Source organism: Typha latifolia, chromosome 13 (genome assembly GCF_019914945.1).
Source record: "Typha latifolia isolate L0001 chromosome 13, TyphaL0001v2, whole genome shotgun sequence".
In the NCBI taxonomy this organism is placed as follows: Eukaryota; Viridiplantae; Streptophyta; class Magnoliopsida; order Poales; family Typhaceae; genus Typha; species Typha latifolia.
Genome location: NC_133098.1, coordinates 6,528,130 through 6,542,498, shown reverse-complemented (window position 1 = coordinate 6,542,498; position 14,369 = coordinate 6,528,130). Strand labels below are relative to the sequence as shown.

Genomic DNA, 14,369 nt, shown 5'->3' with positions numbered 1-14,369 from the left:
TTGTTGGTTAGCCTCTAAAGGTGTGGATGGCAACCATGGAGTCATTATTGATGAATTGAGTTTTTGCCTTGCCTCCTTTGTCTTCTTCGCTCCCATTCTCTCGATCCCCGGCGACGCCGCTTCTAGCCTCCCTCAACCCGGCTAATCACCCTTGTCCCTTAGGAGTGGCCCTCTCCTCCCCTTTTCTTCCAATCTATCCAACACTTGCCCTAACCCTTTGATCAACTATTACCCTTCCACCACCAATTTTCACCGGTGCCACCCTATTAACGTCGGTCCACCACCAACCACCATCATCTAGGATCTCGTGCCTCCATGCACGGATCTTGATCAGACCCCCTAATGTTTGTCCACTAATCAGACGATATCTCAAGATCCCTATATCCGATTCGCCTAAAACTTGATTTGTTGGAAAGCTATTTTCTAGAGTTATAACATAGAAAACTTTTACATTGATCCGACGGCGGCATTTTTTTGGATCTATTTATAAAATTTCATGTTAGATCTAGTACAGATCTGAAAATCGGAAGAGATTGAACCTTGGCCTAAAAGGAGAGATCGTATCACAGCCCTATCCCGACCCAGAGTCACGTTGGCTGTACCTAGCCCCAGCCCTACCCGGACTCAGGCTGGCTGCACCCAGCCCGAGCCCAAGGCACCACCCCCTTCCCTCCCTACTCATCTAGACCGGAATGAGGGAGGAGGGGAGGATGGCTGACACTAGTGGAGGAGGGCACGCACGGTGCCTACCATGCTGGTGGGGAAGACGGCCACCACCCATCGATGACAAGGACCCAGATAGTGGGGTGGTGGCTGCTGGCGATCCCAGCCGCCGACCATCTTAGTTGAGCCCACCTGCACAATCCACTTGAGCAAGCCAAGGCTAGCCAAAGGGAAACCCAAGTGCCCGCGGCGGCCGACAATGAGAATCCATGTCGCCTCGACTACTAGCCAAGGCGAGGGACCGCCGGATGGCTCCGGCCATGAGAGCCTCGAAGGAAGCCACCGGGGGCATCCTCGTTGAAGAGGGGAAGCTCACCGAATCGACGCAGCAAGGCACGAAGCCACCGGCTAGTCGGATCACGGCGAGACCGAGAGAGAAAGACTTTGGAGAAGAAAATTACTTGACGAGATTGGCATCTCTGGCACTTCGATCCACGGGGTTGGCGGATAGGAATCTCTGGCACTTCGATCCACGGGGAGACCGAGAGAGAAAGACTTCTTAAATTAAAATTACTTGACGAGATAGGCATCTCTGGCACTTCGATCCACGGGGTTGGTAGTTACGGTGGCACTCAGACACGGCGGGAAGAAGAATGGGGGAGAGTGAGCTAGCGAGGAGAAGAAGGAAGAAAAAGGAAAGAAAGGAAAGAAAAGAAGGAGAAGAAGAAAAAAGAGATGGGAAAGATGGGAAAGGGGCGCACGTGCATGCCCTTAAGTCAGTGCACCTGCCAGGCACGTGCCCACCAATTTTTTTTTCTAGTTGTTACAGAATTTAGTAAACTTTTTGACAAACGAAGCCAATATCTCAGCATCTAATTTGCTATCATCATTCGACTCTTCTAAAATTTTCTTCAATAGTTGTTAAGGCTATACCTTTGGACTTCCTAGGTTTAGAAAGAATGGACTCATACGTTTTGTATATTACCTACCAATTGTTTAACCTTCATTATATTGATGTCCTTACTTTCTTCAATAGTAGTGACTTTAGCCTGAAACATTTCTAGGAGAGACCTAAGGATCTTACGAAGTGCATAGGTGCACTCCAACCGTCCATAAGGACAAGCCAACCACGCTCATCTATAGATTTCATAAAAGCTCTCATCCTAGGTTTCCAATTTCTATTGTTTGATCCAATCAGAATAGGAGGTCTAATAGAAGATTGTCCATCTCTATGAAAATCAATGCCTAGCGAATATCACTCTAAGGTAAGAGAGCCTGCTCTGATATCAATTGAAAAAAAACCTACTTAAACACGCGTATGTATCTAAACCCTAGGTAATGATATCAATCATTTGCTTAAATAAATGTAGAATAAATATCAAATAGTAAAGCAAAAATAAACCCTAAAATTTTTATATGGAAATACTCAAACTAAAAAAAACCATGGATCCAAATTTGGATCAAAACCAATCATAAACTTGTAGCAGTTACAATACTTGATTTACAAAACAACTTGTCAATCCCCACGACTTTGTGACTAAGCCTAATTCTAGTTTGAGCCTAAATTTGACCATTTTTAGTGATTAAATGAGATTCAATTGATCAAAGGTCTACATATAAATAAAATACATTAATTAGTTAAAATAAAATATTAACATTTAATAATTTGAGCATAACAAATATTACAATTATGAATTTAACAAATAACCCGAAACCAAGATTTTTGCTAGTCCTTGAGCAAAACAAAAGAATGAAGAATTCAGAAAGAAAAAAATAAAATAAAATTCTAACTCACTTTTGCAGGCATTGCGATTGCATTTAGCATATGCAACAAGCCTTTAAACCCCTAGCTTCCACTAGTGGACGAGTTGTGTCTCGTGAGGGTTTGTAGTGAATTTACCCACAAAATTCATTAAGTCAATTAAACAAAATAAAAGAAAGAAAATACAAGACTCAAGTAATTAAAAAATCTTGAATAGAAAATAATAAAATCACCTAAAATTTTGCTCCTTATTGATTATGTAACAACATTTAGCAAAATCAACCCAGGAATACTGACAATTACATCCACTTAGATCAGCAAATATCAAACTTTGCAATTACCCTCAAGACCTCATACTAACAATATATACAGGTAAATACTAGTAAATTTTCTCGTGTTTAATTGCAACATGCTTTTCTATTATGATTTTGGGAGAATGAATAGTTTTAATAAAGTTAGAATTTATATTAATGCTAAATGAGAAGATAATTGGATACCTTGCCTACATTTTTGAGATTGATTGACTCTCAAACACCAGGGTATATATGTATAATATGCTTTATTACGAACTTAATTTTCTTATTAACTTAGAATTTCATGGTTGAGCAATGCTAGTGTTATCTTGCTTTCTAGATAGTCCTTGTAGCGAGGATTCTGCTAGTGGATTTAGCCACTAGGTGATGAGGCACCCCTCGGGTATCACACCTTGAACCAAAAAGGCAGTATAGAACTAACAATCATGAATTAGAGATGGTAACTCTGCCTTTTGACGCGAACACTTTTCGAGTGGTTACGCGAAGGCCCGGTTACTCAGTAGAGAGACTATTGCTCAAACATCAATTATACTTTTTTGCATTTCAATCAACTTGATATATTTATCAGTAGCATATTATACATTCAACCATCATATGACGTGGTGACATGTTTACTCATTGTTGAGGATTATGTATTCTTATCAGTTATGACATGTTATATATATTTCATTTATGTATTATTGATGACACATTCATTTACTCATTCATGTCATGATACTCTTTCTGATTCATATTATCCAGTACATGATTTACTCTTTGTTTGGCATCACTGATTCGGGGTAAGGTCTATTCACTGAGTCTTTAGCTCATGACTCTCTTGTTTTTCTCCTTTCCAAAAACTCAGGTGAATGAGAGGAGCAAGATACTCCCTTAGAGGTCTTGTCGGTGAGTGTGGACTAGAGTGGGGTTAGTGTTATATGCCAGTTGAGTTATCTTATCCGATGTACTAGTGGACATCCTCCAAAATGTATCTGTATCCTTGCCTTATATTTTAGCAGGTGACATTGTACTTGTATAATTATGTATATACTACTATTGTGTAGATATAGTTGTGAAAAGCTCTTGATGATGTGTTGTGGCCTGTGTAGGGCCCATGTAGGGTTATTTGTATGCTGTTGACAGTGAGACTTGAGTTATTTTTAATTTAGAGGTTGTGGATAAAATTATGATGTTGCTACAGGTTTATTTGATTGTTAGTATCTAACCAAATAGTAAGGTGCTACGCACGTGCCGTGTGGGCTCGTGCCAATGCACGTGTTTAGAGTTGGGTGTCACACATTATCACAAATATACTAGCATTATCAGAAAAGAAAAACTTGAAGAAAAGAAAAACATTTAACCACCGGTTAGTAGAGTAATTGCTAACCGGTGGACTCGATTGGACGGTTTGAATTTTCTTAACCCTACCCACAAGTCTCCTATCAGTGGGTTTTGAACTGATTATGTGTGATTATTTGTGCATTTATATTTGCATAAAATATTTTGTAAGGGCACAAACCTCACAAAGATAAGGAGTGGATTTAATCACAATATCCTTGCCCACTTAAGTTAATTATCCCCTTTCATTTTAAAACTCAAGCCAAACATCTAACTTAAAATCAAGTAGACGTCGGCCAAAGAATTTCACATAGCTCATAGGAACCTCCCAAAAAGAGTTATCTTTTGGTAAGCCCAGTGAGCACCTTCCAAATTACAATGTCTAGATAAGTTCTGTCGAAAAGGAGAGTCGTACTGAGCTTTCTAATTACCTGGTTGTGTTTTGGTAGGCCTTAACTAGTAATCCTTTAGCTTACGCTGAAAGGGAGTAGGAGCTCTCTAATTAGAATAGAAGTGATTCTCTACAATATTAGAATTGAAAAAAAATTGCATATTCTCATATTATACTTTAAAAACACAAACTATTGACTGTGATTTGCTTGGTAAGATTTGTGTTTGTGAAGCCTTTTTAAAAACTTAGAAATTGGTTGGGTTCGAGATAGTTCAGGTCGGCTTGTTAGGGAAGAAATGACTAAAAACTATCAATCGGTTTATGATGATACCATAACTTTACAAGAGCGATTTGCCCCTAATTAAACCCAACCTTCAAAATGCATTGTGTTACCTAAACACTAATGCAACTCATTTTGAATTAAAACCCGCCATCCTTTAATTGCTTCCTACCTTTTATGGTAAAGAAAATGAGAATCCATACTCTCATGTTGATGAATTCTTGGATATTTATTCAACATTCAAATTTCAAAACTTTTTTGATGAATCTGTTAGGCTAAGACTATTTCCTTTTTCATTGAAAGACGAAGCAAGAGCTTGGTTGAATCACTTAGAGCCTAACTCAATCACCAGTTGGAGAGATCTGAACTATAAATTTGTATCCAAATTTTACCCTATGCCTAGAACAAACTAATATAGATTGGCCATCTCCACTTTCAAGCAGAAAGAGGAAGAGAAATTTCATGAGTCCTAGGAAAGGTTTAAGGATCTTCAAATTAAGTGTCCTCATCACAATTTTGAAAAATGGTGGTTAGTTCAGTATTTCTACAATAGTCTAACCGACACAAATTATAATTTGGTTGAGTCCATGAGCGGTGGGTCATTCATGGCTAAGAGCACATCTGAAGCTTGGGCACATTTTGAAAGAATAGCTGAAAAATCCGAACAATAGGATTTTAGTACTGAAAGTTGAGGGACGTCACAGTCTAAGGGAGGAATATATGAAGTTCAACCTGATGTGAGTATGAATGCATGATTGGATAGTTTGTCTAGGAAAGTTGATGCCCTTGTGTTAAGTCAAACTATGAAATCTATAAATCAGGTGCAATCTGAAGTTTGTAGTGTTTGTGCTAGTCCCATGCACATTACAATGGTTTGCCCTTCCTTAGGGTATCAAGATGGGTTCAATGAACAAGTAAATACCCTAAATTAATTTAGAAAGCCATTCAATAGTCGTTACTCTAAAATATACAATCCAAATTGGCAAAATCACCCCAATTTTTCTTGGAGGCCATAGTAGCCTCAAATAAACCAACGAGGACCTCTAGGATTTACCAATTTCGTCCTCCTACTCACCCTATCTCTTATGCCCCTCCTCTTAATCATCGGTTATAGTACCTCATCAACAACCATCCAACTTAGAAGCGATAATAGAGAAATTTATCACTGGAACTAGTGCTAATTTGCAAAGAATAGAAGCTGTATATACAAAATTCTCAAGCTATTTCTCAGCTTCAACATCAAGTGGGTCAGTTAGCATCTAAGGTTAGTACGAGAGAACAAGGAAAATTTCCTAGTCAACCCATTCCTAACCTAAAGGGCCAATATGAGGTTAGCCAACCATCCACCTCAGGTGTGCACAACGAACAAGTTCAATCAGTCATTACCCTTATGTCTGGAAAACTAATCAACAATAAGGTTAAAGTGCCAAATCATGAAAAATCTATCTCAGAGGGTGAAGAAATCTATATCCTGCAAAATAATCGTGATAGTTCATTTGGAACTATAACCTTTACTCTAGCAACCCAAGTCAGTCTCTACCTAAGTCTACAAATTCATCTGAGCAAACTTTTATTCCCAAAGCACCATTTCCCCAAAGACTAACTATAACAACCCAACCTTAAAAAAAAAAAACTAATAGCATGGCAATGCAGTGGTAGGAGGGGAGCGCACCATGCGCCCCAGGCGCCAGCCCGACCAACCTGGTTGGGCCAGCTAGCACTGCGGCCTCCCTTCCCACCGCCTCTCTTTCTCCCAACACAAAAATGCCATGTCCCGTCCTTCTTTCGCACCAATAGCACGAGCGATGAGTAAGAGCTATGACTTGGTTGAATGAGGCCTTGCTCCAACATCTCGGCTACCATCTTGGAGATAACTTCCTTTTGCACATGTGGATACTGATATGGCCTCACATTCGCCGATGCAGCCTCGGGCACAATCTCCATGCAATGGTCTGCCATTCTCCTTGGTGACAAGTCCTTTGGTTCCTCAAATAGTCCAGCAAATTTGTCTGATAAATTAGACAACTCAATGGTAGTATCTGGACTCATTTAAGGCTCATCTCCTGCTAGTCCTAACTGAAGAAGATAGGCCAAATCACTCGCACATGGCAGCCTAGTACATTTAGTTAGGATCTTTTCTTACTACATTATTTGTTTATTTTTATTAAAATAAAATTCATGTAGGTCGCGTTCCAATGTAGGAGGGGTCGCGTTCGAACGCCCTTGCGAACGCCTGCATTAGGTTCGCAAATATAAAGAATGTGAAATGCGTGTTTGAATGTGATAGGGTGCGTTCGAACGCGACATTCGAATGCCTGCATCGCGTTCGCACATACAGAAAATGCCTTTTGCGTGTTTGAACGCGATCGGGCGCATTCGAACACGATCAACTGGATTCCACTAGGATTAGGGTTAGTTATTATTATTAGGGCTTGTTTGCTAGCCTTTATAAAGGTGTGAATGGCGGCCAAATTCATTATGCTATTGGAATATTAGTTTCTTGCCTCTCTATCTTCTTTCTACCCTAATCTCCCTCCTCCCTCTTCACCAACCTACCACCTCTACCGTTAGCAATGTCTCTCCTAACTTCTAATCACCCTCGTCTGTCGAGTCCTCCCTCTTCTTTGGGTTCTCGACCATTTCTTCCCCTTCGTCTATATCCCTTAATCCCATCCACCATCCACCTTCATCTCCGTAATTCTCCGTAATCCTAACATCCACTCCACCCGTCAGCGTTCTTTCATGTTTTCCTCCTAGTTGTAGTTCGAATCTTCGAAGGGCGTAAATATGAAAATTGTAGATCAGAGAGTTGCGAATCTAATCTACTTAGTTTCATAATTTGCTGACTATAGGAGAATATTTGACGAATAGTTTCCCACGGCTATGCGGATTGATTCCAGTAATAAATCCAGATATTGAAGGAATCATTCTGTAGCCTATCTTTTGGCACAAGAATCTATCAATTTGGTATAAGAGCCAGTCGAACCCCAATGGCTGAAAAAAGGAAGATGACATCGACAAGGAGATTATACATTTAATTAGGGACTTTTCTTATTGCATTAGTTGTTTATTTTCATTAAAATAAAATTCCTATAGGTCACGTTCGAACGCAGGAGGGGTCGCATTAGATCACCCTTGCAAACGTCTGCATTAGGTTTGCAAATACATAAATGCATAATGTGCGTTTGAACACGGTCGGGCAAGTTCGAATGCTTGCATCGCGTTCGCACATACAGATTACGCCTTTTGTGCATTCGAACGCGATCGGGCGTGTTCGAACGCAATCGGCGGGAATCCTCTAAAATTTGGGTTACTTATTGGTATTAGGGCTTGTTGGCTATCATCTATAAATATGTGGATGGCAGCCAAATTTATAATGCTATTGGAATATTGATTTCTTGCCTCTCTATTATCTTTCTACCTTAATCTCACTCCTCTATCTTCACCGTCCTTCCACCTCTACTGTTGGCAAGGTTTCTTCTAACTTCTAATCTCCCTCGACTATCGATTCCTCCCTCTTCTTTGGGAACTCAACCACTTCTTCCTCGTCGTCTATATCCCTTAACCTCATCCACCATCCACCTTCATCTCCATAATCCTCTAAAACCCTAACATCCACTCCACCCGTCACCACCACCATCACACGCCTTATTTTGTGTTTTCGTTGCAGCTGCAATTTGAATATGCAAAGTGTGTAAATACGAAAATTGTAGTTCAGTGAGATACGGATCTAATCTAGTTGGCTTCGTAATTTTCTAACTATAGAAGAATATTTTATGAATATTTTCCCATAGTTGTGCGGACTGATTCCTTCAATAAATCCAGATCTTGAAAGAATCATTCCGTAGTCTATCTTTTGTTACTGTAACCCATCAATTTGGTATCAGAGCCAGGCGAACCTCAGACCTCTACTAATAGTTGAAACAAGGAAGATGACATCAACATGGAGACCAATAGAGAGCACAACGATAAGGGAAGACTAAATCCACGATAACACTAACCGTGAGGCTAATTCCTTTGGAGCGACCACGGCAAGACCGAGTCAACCAACGTCCATGGGTGTGAATATGGGCTTGGCGGATGAACTTAGGGGCATATTCCAAACATTGATGTAGAGAGTTGACACAATACAAAAGGAACATAATGATTTAAAGGAATATATCATGAACCGATTGGCTTCATCATCACCTCAACGACGATCGGTGCCTCAAGAAGGACCAGCGGTGGGACCTCATAAAATCTACCCCACAGGTCTAGCTACGACATGTTAGTATCAATAATCCTCTTTTACCTATGCCTACACATCATCTCATACCTCCGTTACAAAACACAAGACCGGTAGTGGTGGAACCCGAGAGGCGTGCAGCACCGGTGCGCTTCGTCGATGAGGAAGATTGGCACTTTGAGATGAGGTTAATCACTTCGGAGATGGTGATAGATGTGCTCGAGGATTTAGAGAAGGTGATCAACATGCATAAAGGTTCAGACCCGAACCAAGGGTCTTTTGCGAACCCGACAATGCTATTCGGAGGAGAACCGCACGTTTGGGCTTTCCAAAGCGGTGATCCAACAAATTGGGTGCTTCAAGTTAAATAATATTTTGATTATCAAGGGACAACGGAGAATGCAAAGGTCCAGATGGCAAGCTTTCACCTCCAAGGAACGATATTGCATTAGTATAGATCAGTTATTCATAGTGGAGGATGTACCGATTGGGCTGATTTTTTGTAGGAGGATTACACACAGAGTTGGGATATTAGCATATTAAAGTTTTGCTGCCACATTAAGCAAGATGATTGAGGGGACAACCGTATTGGAGTACCAAGTAGAATTTGAAAGAGTTAGTAGTCGTCGTGAGTCACCTTCGCCCGAATCGACATTGATGAGCACATTTATTTTAGGGCTGCGGGATGAGATACAAGCTGATGTTTGTGCTCTATGTACTACCACTCTTGAGGAGGACTTTGAGAAGACCGTGAGGATGGAGCAAAAACATAAGGCTCTCAAGATGGCAGCAAAAATAAGTTGGGGCAACCGAGATGGGCGATTTGCACCTAGAACATCGACTAGAAATTCTGCAAATTCAAAAATAGCGGCTGCAAGCACTAGACCACGACCATCTTTGAGACCTTCCGATGTTAGAGGAGGCACAAGACCCCCCCGTTCAAACTCTCACACCTGCCCAGGTGGAGGAGCGAAGAGTGAAGGGCCTTTGCTTTCGATGCGATGAACGTTTCACTCTTTGTCATCGGTGTTCCAAACTGATCGGGAGTGTTATGCTCATGGAGGAGGATGAGGTTGTTGATGATGGAGAGTGTCTAGAGGGAGTCCATGGTTGAGTAGTGTGCGGAGGAAGATATCCAAGCTAAAATATCGATGCATGCATATTCGGGTACTTCCGCGTCGAGAAGTTATGAGTGGACGGACTCGTTAGAAAGCATTGTGTGCACATCCTCATCGATTTGGGGAGTACACACAACTTTCTAGACGAGAGGTTAGTGAGGAGATTAGGTTTGGATGCTGAACCGACCACGGGGTTTGATGTTGCTATTGGAGACGGCACAAAGCTTAAGGCGGAGAGCTTATGTCGCCGGGTTGGTATACGGGTGCAAGGACACGACATCATTGTGGACTTGTATTTATTGGCACTGCAAGGGGCGGACATTGTCCTTAGCACTCAGTGGTTACAAAGCTTAGCACCCGTCACTTTTTATTTTCGAAGCATATGGATGAAATTTAAGCAAGGAAACAAAGACCGTGAGGCTTGATGGCGTTCAACCTCTGCCGATTCCTACGATGCAGCCTTTGGTGGGGTTGCCATGTGTGAGTGATTTGGCCTATCTTCTTCAGTTAGGACCAGCAGAAGATGAGCCTCAAATGAGTTCAGATATTACAATTGAATTGTCTAATTTATTAGATTATTTTTTTGGACTATTTGGGGAGCCAAAGGAGTTGCCACCAAGGAGAACGGTGGACCACCGCATAGAGATTGTGCCCGGGGCTGCACCGGCAAATATGAGGCTATATCGGTATCCACATGCAAAAGAAAGTTATCTCCAAGATAGTCGAGATGTTAGAGCAAGGCCTCATTCAACCAAGTCATAGCCGATACTCATCCCCCGTGCTATTTGTGTGAAAAAAGGACGGGAAATGACATTTTTGTGTCGACTAAAGAGCACTAAATGCTATTACCGTCAAGGACCGGTACCCCATTCCAGTTATAGAGGAGTTGTTGGACGAGCTTGCAAGGGCGACTATATTCAGCAAGCTTGACTTGAAGGATGGGTACCATCAAATTAGAGTTCACTCGGCAGATGTGCATAAAACTACATTTCAGACTCCGGACGGGCACAACGAGTTCCGGGTGATGCCTTTTGGTCTCACCATTGCTTCAGCTAATTTTCAAGGCCTGACGAATGATATATTTTGGCCTCTACTACAAATTTATGTCTTGGTATCATTTGACGACATTTTGGTGTATAGTATGACTGAATTGGAGCATTAGCGGCATTTGGAGGATGTGCTGAATTTGTTAAAGCAAAACCAGTTAAAGATCAAAAAGTCCAATTTCCTATGGAGAGTACCACAAGTGGAGTATTTAGGCCACATCATTTTAGCGAAAGGTGTAACGACGGATCCTCAAAATATAGCATGCATGACCACTTGGCCGATACCTACTACTACCACCAGATTTAGAGGATTTTGAGAATGACTCGATATTATTGTCGTTTCATCACCGAATATGACAAGATCGCTACTCCTCTCACTTATTTGAGAATGGCCGGATATGAAGCAACTACAGCTTTTGAAAAACTGAAAACAGCAATGACAACAGTGCCCGTTCTAGCTCTACCGGACTTCACCAAAGAGTTCGTTGTGGAATATGATGCGTCAAGAGTTTGCAGAGGAGCTGTACTAATGCAAGGAAGACATCTCATAGCCTTTCTTAGCAAGGCTTTATCACAAAAATCCCAGCAATTATTGACCTACGAGACAGAGATATTAGCAATTCTACATGCAGTGTCAAAGTGGAAGCCTTATTTGATCGGTTGGAGATTCATTATCCGAACCGATCAAAAGAACCTTCCATACTTTATAGGACAGTGTATACACACTCCAGCACAGCAGAGATGGGTCACAAAATTATTGGCGTATGAAGAAGAATGCTATTGGAATATTGATTTCTTGCCTCCTATCTTCTCTCTAGATTCTCTCCCTCCTCCCTCTTCACCATCCTTCCACCTCTACCGTTGGCAACGTTTCTCCTAACTTCTAATCTCCCTCGACTGTCGAGCCACCCCTCTTCTTTGTGATCTCGATCACTTCGTTCCCTTCGTCTACTTCCGTTAATCACAGCCAGAATCCACCTTCATCCCCATATCCATCCATAACCCTAACATCCACTCCACCCGTCAGCACCACCATCACTCACGTTTTTCTGTGTTTTCTTGCCTGGTACAGTTCGAATCTGAAAAAGGCATAAATAAAAAAGTTATAGATCAGGAAGCTACGGATCTAACCCAATTGGTTTCATAATTTTATGACTATAAGAGAATATCTGATGAATATTCACCCACAGTTGCACAGACTAATTCCTATAATACATTCAGATAATGAAGGAATCATAGCGTAGCCTATCTTTGGTTCCAGATCTTATCAAAGTGATATCAGAGATTATCAAATTGGTATCAGAGTCTATCAATTGGTATCAAAGCATAACAAATTGGTATCAGAGCTTAACAAGTGGTATCAAATCTTAACAAGTTGGTATCAGAGCCTAACATCAGCCCAACTATTGAATCCTCCACCACGAATAACCAATCGATACCAATGCAATGTCGTTCCTTGGAGGTGAAAGCTTGCCATTTGGACCTTTGAGTCCTCTGCTGTGCCTTGGCGATCAAACTATTGCTCCACTTGAAACATCCAATCTGTTGGATCACTGCTTTGAAATTTTGGAAAGTCCAAGCGTGCGGTTCTCCTCCAAATAGCATTGTCGAGATCAACATCATCCTCAAAGAAGAGGGTTTTGTATTAGAGGTGGGGGATTATGTGTAGGCATAGGTAAAAGAGGATCATTGACACTAACAAGTCACACCTGGACCAGTGGAGTATTGATTCGGTGTGGTCTCACCGCTGTGATACACTTAGTTAGGATTTTTTTTCTTTATTGCATTAGTGTTTATTTTCATTAAAATAAAATTCTTGTAGGTCACATTCGAATGCAGGAAGGGTCATGTTCGAACGCCCTTGCGAATGCGTACATCAGGTTCACAAACAGAGAATGCATATACGCTCAAACGCGGTCGGACGACTTTGAACACCTACATCGCGTTCGCACATAGTGTTACATATTATTTGGTGCGTTCGAATGCGATCGGGCGCGTTTGAACGCAATCTGCGGGAACCCTCTAGAATTAGGGTTACATATTATTTTAGGACTTGTTGGCTAGCCTCTATAAATATGTGGATGGCAGCCAACTTCATTATGCTATTGGAATATTAATTTGTTGCGTCTTTATCATCTATCTACCCTAATCTCCCTCCTCCCTCTTCACCATCCTTCCACCTCTACCGTTGGCAAGGTCTCCTAACTTTTGATCTCCCTTGACTGTCGAGCCACCCCTCTTCGTGGGATCTCGACCATTTCGTTCCCTTCGTCTACTTCCCTTAATCACATCCATATGATACGATTCGGACTTCACCGATCTCCTCTCGAGCATGGATTTACTTTAGAAGTGTCTTTGTTTCTTGTTTTAGTGTTTAATTTCTATGAAAATAAGTTTTCTGTAATTCGCGTTCGAACGTAGGTGGAGTGAGTTCGAACGCGATTGTGAACATGGGTGAAGAGTGTGCATTGTGCGTTCGAACGCCCCGTTCGAACGCACTGTGAACACCTGCATCATGTTCACAAATCCAGAGAAGTGGGAAGCAAGTGCGTTCGAATGCCTGCATCGCGTTCACAATTCCAGAGAAGAGCGAACTCGGTGCATTCGAATGCCTGCATCGCGTTCACAATTCTAGAGAAGAGCGAACTCGGTGCGTTCGAACACGGTCGGGCGCGTTCGAACGCACTTGGCGAAATTGTATTGTTTAGGGTTAATTTTGAGTTGTTAGTTAGCCTCTAAAAGGATGTGGATGGAAACCAGAGGTCATTATTGATTTTTGAAGAATTGAGTTTTGCCTTGCCTCCTTCGTCTTCTTCACTCTCGTTCTCTTAATCCCCGACGATGTCGCTTCTAACCTCCCTCGACCGGCCAATCACTCTAGACTCTTAGGGGCGGTCTTCCAATCTATCCAACACTTGCCCTAACCCTTCCATCAACCATAATCTTTCCATCACCACTTTTCACCGGTGCCACCCCACAAACGCCGGTCCACCTCCAACCACCATCATCCTAGGATCTCGTGCCTTCATCCACGGATCCTAAACAGACCACCCTGACGTTTGTCCACTAATCGGATGATATCTCAAGATTCCCACATCCGATTCGTCTGACACTTAATATTTTTAATCTTTTCTAGGGCTACAACATATCCAAATTTCACGTTAATCCGACGGCGGCATCTTTCGGGATCTTATTTCAAAATTCTGTGCCAGATCTAGTCCAGATCAGAGAATTGGAGGAGATCAAACCTTAT

At 41.7% G+C, this 14,369-nt stretch overlaps 1 non-coding gene across 1 annotated transcript; it reads right to left on the bottom strand.

Moving 5' to 3' along the window:
* Window positions 1–5,137: 5,137 nt before the first annotated feature.
* LOC140800534 (small nucleolar RNA R71) lies at window positions 5,138–5,244 on the bottom strand. Its single transcript, XR_012111256.1, has one exon. It is a non-coding gene; the product is annotated as a small nucleolar RNA R71 (small nucleolar RNA).
* Window positions 5,245–14,369: the final 9,125 nt, after the last annotated feature.